Source organism: Carlito syrichta, unplaced genomic scaffold (genome assembly GCF_000164805.1).
Source record: "Carlito syrichta isolate Samal-C Ts95f unplaced genomic scaffold, Tarsius_syrichta-2.0.1 Scaffold304486, whole genome shotgun sequence".
Classification (NCBI taxonomy): Eukaryota; Metazoa; Chordata; class Mammalia; order Primates; family Tarsiidae; genus Carlito; species Carlito syrichta.
The window spans coordinates 165616-171216 of NW_007248582.1; the positions used below are offsets into that span (position 1 = coordinate 165616).

Below are 5601 nucleotides of genomic sequence, written 5' to 3' on the forward strand. Positions count from 1 at the left end.
ACAGCTTAGGAGCCTAAGTATCTTTGAATGTCTGAATAAAAATAGAGATTTTCACGTATTAGAAAGGAGAATTTAGCCCTTTGAAAGTGGTAATGACTATCATTTCAAACTGAATTATTTGAAATTTGCTCTATACACTGTTAAGTTTTAGCTAAACCATTCTGTGGTAAATGGAGAATGAAATTCAGACTCAGGCTCTTTTTTTTTTTAAGGCTGTATTTTTTGGGGGGTCTAACAAAAAAAGATATTTACATATCGTATTATGCCACTACCATATATTGACTCAAAGGGATCATTTTTCGTGGCTATTCTTTTCATTTTTGGTGTTACTTGCAACATTTTTTGGGTAAATATCATTTGTGTGTGGAAACTTGACTTTGTTTATGTTGCTTCCTCAGTTTTAGGTAGAGTAAATGTATGTTCCTGCCAATCATAACATTCTCTTCCCATCACTTAAATACTTTGCAATTTTCTATAAGCAGCTTCATATGGACCCTTACTTTGTGATTTAGCAAAATTTTCACATAACAATTAGACCTGGCAGGTCATATTTATATAATAAAGTGTTACTTAGCACTTACAATAATATCACATAGTAAGAGAGAGGAGTATTAAACTAACCTCTGAAAAAATGGGGTTGGCAAAATATTTGAGAATTTTATTGTTAATATGTTTGGCTGGTCCTATATTTGTAATAGAGGTTCCACTTGAGCTCCTATTTTTCCTACAACTTAAGGAAAGCACAAAGAACTCCAGGTATTCTCACTTCTGCTGAAATTTTATTAAGAGGGCTCACTGAAGTCAGGAAGGGTCAATGCCCCCTGTCCTGTGCTGTTCAGGGGATAGTGCACAGAGATTAGTTAATATGTTTTCTTCTTTATTTTTTCTCTATTTTTAATTGCCACCTCTGTTTTTAACATGAAACTTTTATTTTTGTCTGACCTTAGAAAAGAAGACTGGCTTGGTGGTGGACAATCATTCCTCCACATGTGTTATTAGTCCCAGAATAAAGAGTAACTCTGCTAGGCCCTGGAAGTCCCACATTGAGTGTGACATCCAAAATGACATCAGAAGACAGGAAGAAGAATCATTAGTATCTACATTGTAACTGACATAAATAAGGGCCTCTCTCTCTTTTTTTTTAGTGAAAACAAGATATTCAATGGCACACTAGCAGCAGAAGCTGCTGATTACTAACATAAAGTCATATCTATGTAAAAAACATTAAAGAGAATAAAGAGATAACTAAAGTTAAGTGACAAGCATAATGACAAATGCTAGGTTTTAAACAGGAAGCTTCAAGTTTTACAACCTAAGTATTCTCACTCAAAGAACACACACCCCAAACTTGCAGGTTAGGGAGTTAACCAACTTGCAATTTTTTTTTTTTTTTTTTTTTTGAGTTGGAGTCTCACTCTGCCACCCAGGCTGGGGTGCAGTGGCACCCTTCCGCCTCAGCCTTCCAAGTAGCTGGAACTACAGATGCGTACTACCATGCCTGGTTTATTTTTTTTTTACTTGTTGTAGAGACAGGGTCTTGCCAAGTTGCCCAGGCTGGTCTCAAACCCGTGGGCTCAGGCAATCCTCTCACCTTGGCCTTCCAAAGTGCTGGGATTATAGGCATGAGCCTCCGCGCCCAGCCTGCAATTCTTTTAAAATAGTTTTAGCAAACCTGGCTCTCTGGTTTCCAAACCCACAGAGTTTTAAAAACAGCAGATTTTAAGGCAGTTTTAGAAGTGAGAGGGAGATGCTACAGATAAATAGCCGCCAAAGTGACACCACACGACACAAGGCATTTCTTGTAGTAGATGAACCATAAAGTTACTGCTGCACATTTAAAAAAGAAAGACTGGTTCAGTTGTGTTTCCTCTGATTTTAACTCCTCCCCTTCCCTTAAAGTACTAGGAGCATTCCTGTGTGGACTGTCTAGAGTGTCTCTCTCCAATCCCTCTGACTCTTCCTCTTGATCCTCGCCAGCATTAACTTCTCCAACTGCTGGTACCCTAGGTATGTTTGATAACATGTCGTTTCCTAGGGACTGACTACTACTCAGTAGCTTTGCCGGCCATCTTTCCAAGGCCAGCTGTATATGTCTGTCAATCCGTTGTTTGTTGTTCTTCTGTTAGGCTTGGACTTCTCACTTTCAGGTGAGTCTGTAGAAAAGGGGATCTAATACGGCGGCAGTTACATCGTGGCCACTCTTTTCACCTACTTCATCGTTATTGCTAACAAAATCTTCATGTAAAATAGGGAGATCAAGTCGAGTTCGTTTTAAACAGGTCTGAACTTCCTTTTTATTTCCCAGGCATCCAGCTCTGTCAGTAAAATCCTCAAACTGCAGTTTAGGGATTTTACATACAGCCTATGTGCCCAGTGCTCTGTGTGTCTGATTAATGTCTTCAAGTCTTCAGCTTCATGACCTTTACTGTTGAACTTTGCCTTATCAAACAGATGCCTTAAGGCTGGAAACCCTCTCTCTGAAACTAATCTCTGAGCAGCCAGCTTGGGTGTATTCCTTTTAACTGTTCTCTTTGGGGGTACAGGAACAGGTGCTGCCCTCCCTGACTCTTCATCAGGTTCCGTTCCTTCTCTGTCTCTCTCCGGAGAGGTTGGAGGTGGGGAAGAATGAAAAGTTTCATCTTCCACATATTCATAGTTGGGCAGGTCAATAACACCATTCTCCTGTGCGTCTAACATCTTGCCCTCACTACGGACCCGATAGCCGCGGTGCCTTCTATTTCTTATTCTAAGACTCTTTTTTCCCCTGTGGTGAAGCACCCCAATCCAAAGAAAATCTAATTCTGAATCCCCACAGCCTTGAAAAATAATGCGCTTCTACTAAAGTATTTTTTTAAAAGTTCTGCAAAAGGATGGAATTACATCTCACAGTACTTTACAGAAGTACTTTCAAGGAAGTAAAGTCACTTCCTAAAAATTCACCATATATTGTCGTCTCCTTCAATACTCCTTGTCTTAGTAGTAGCTTGCTAAATCTTTTCTGCGTCTTTCTCAAAACCCCGGTGAGGACATAGTCTCTTTAGGTTTTATTTATTTTTATTCATTTTTTATTTTATTATAGGGATGTAGGGTACCAGTGAGGATTAACTACAAAAGTAGTCTGCAAGCAGGTGAAGTTTGGGCTTCTAACTGGCCCTCACTGCCCTGGCAGTGGACCAGGTATGCTTTGTGTTGTCACGTGCTCCCTACACTTCTCTCTCCCTCCCTCCTCTAGCAGTGCCCAGTGACTGCTGAGCCCTCCCTGTGCTAATGTGACCCATGTTCAAGGCCCACTTAGGAGTGAGAAAAGGTGGTATTCCATTCTTTGTTTCTGTGACAGGTCATTTCGTATTACGTCCATGGTTTTGTTCTTCTTTATGACTGTGTAATACTCCATCATGTATATGTACCATATTTCCTTTACCCATGCCAGCATCTCTTTTTAACTTCTTAATGATAGCCATCCTTACTGGAGTTAGGTGGTATCATTGTAGTTTTGATTTGCATTTCTTTGATGATTAGTGAGACTGAGCGTTTTTTCATGTGTCTGTTGGCTGTTTGAATATTGTCTTTTGAGAAGTGTCTGTTCATGTCTTCTGTTCATTTGTTAATGGGGTTGTTTGTGCTTTTCCTTTTGCTTCGTTTGAGTTTGTTGTAGATCCTGCATTTTAAGCCTTTGTCAGATACATAATTTGCAAATTTTTTTTCCCCATTCTGTGGGTCGTCTCTTTGTTCTCTTGATGGTTTCTTTTACTGTGCAAGAGCTTTTCAGTTAGATGAGGTCCCACTTGTCTATCTTAGCTTTTATGACATTAGATTTTGGGGACTTGGTCAAGAATTCATTGCCTACTCCGATGTGCATAAGGGTGTTTCCTATGTTTTCTTCTGGGATTCTTACAGTTTGAGGTTTTATGTTTAGGTCTTTGATCCATTTGGAGTTAGTTTTTGTATTTGGTGATAGGTAGGGATCCAATTTTATTCTTCTGCATGTGGTCAGTCAGTTTTCTCAGCACCATTTGCTAATTATGGTCTCCTTTCCCCCGTGATTGTTACTGGTAGGCTTTGTTGAGGATGAGTTGGTTGAGAAACTGTGCTTTTGCTTCCAGAATCGTTACCCTGTTTCATTGGCCTGTGTACCTATTCATGTACCAATACCAGGCTGATTTGGTTCCTGTAGCCTTTTAATAAAGTTTAAAGTCTAGAAGTGTGATATCTCTCACTTTATTCCTTTGGCTGAGGGTTCTTTCAACTACTTTTGTTCTTTCAACTACTTTTCTGTTTCCATGTGACTTTCTGTATTGTCATTTCCAGGCCTGAAAAAAAAAATTTTGGTAATTTGATGGGTATTGCATTGAATCTGTAGATTGCCTTGGGTAGGATGGACATCTTGACCGTATTGATTCTTTCAAACTATAAGCATGGAATGTTTGTCCATTTGTTTGTGGCATCCTTGATTTCTTTGAGTTTTGTAGTTCTCATTGCAAAGGTCTTTCACTTCTTTGGTTAGGTGAATGCCAAGGTATTTCTTTTTTTGTGTGAGTGTGTGACTATTATGGACAGGATTGTGTTTTTAGTTGGTTCTCTGCTTGTTGCTGGTGTATAGAAATGCAGTTTTCTTTTGCACATTGATTTTGTGATACCTGATACTTTACCAAAGTCGTTTTTCAGTGTGAGGAGGCTTTTGACAGACTCCTTAGGGTTTTTAAGGTATAAAATCATATTGTCTTCAAAGAGTGATAGCTTAACTTCCTCTTTTCCTATTTGAATGCCCCTGGTTTTCTTTTCTTGCCTGATTGCTCTAGTTAGGACTGCCAGCACTATGCTGAACAGTAGGGGTAAGAGTGGGTACCCTCGTCTTTTTCCTGTTTTTAGGGGGAATGCTTACAGCTTCTTCCCATTGAGTAAAATGTTGGCTGTGGGTTCATCATAGATGACTCTTCCTGTTTTGAGGAATGTTCCTTCTATGCCTAAGCACTCAAGGGTTTTTTTTCAAGAAGGGATGCTGGATTTTGTTGAATGTTTTTTTCTTTGTTTGATAATATAATCATGTGGTTCTTGGTTTTATATCTGTTAATGTGCTGTATTACGTTTATGGTCCTGTGAATGTTGACCCAGCCCTGCATCCTGGGAATGAAGCCCACCTGATCATGTGTTGGATCTGATTTGCTAGAATCTTGTTGAGAATTTTGGGGTCTAACTTCATCAAAGAGATTGGCCTGTAATTCTCCTTCCTTGTTGGATCTTTGCCAGATTTTTGTATCAGTGTGATGTTAGCTTTTTAAAATGAGTTGGGGAGAATTCCACCATTCTCAATTGCCTGGAATACTTTCAATAAGATTGATATCAGCTTCTCCTTGTATGTCTTGTAGAATTTGGCTGGGAAGCCATCTGGTTCGAGACTTTTTCTGGCAGGGAATTTTCTTATGACTGAGTCAATTTCCTGGATTGTTATTGATCTGCTTAGAGTTTCAATTTCTTCTTGTTTCATCCGTGGGTGGTTGTGTGATATCATAAAGTCCTCCTTTTCCTTTAGGTTTTCTAGTTTATTTGCTTACAGGTGTTCATAGACTCTCTGATAATCTTCTGAATTTCTTCAGGGTCAGT

The 5601-nt window shown here is 39.2% G+C and overlaps 1 pseudogene; it reads right to left on the reverse strand.

Annotated features, from left to right (window-relative positions):
* Positions 1 to 1750: 1750 nt before the first annotated feature.
* Positions 1751 to 2697, reverse strand: LOC103262413 (annotated as a pseudogene).
* Positions 2698 to 5601: the final 2904 nt, after the last annotated feature.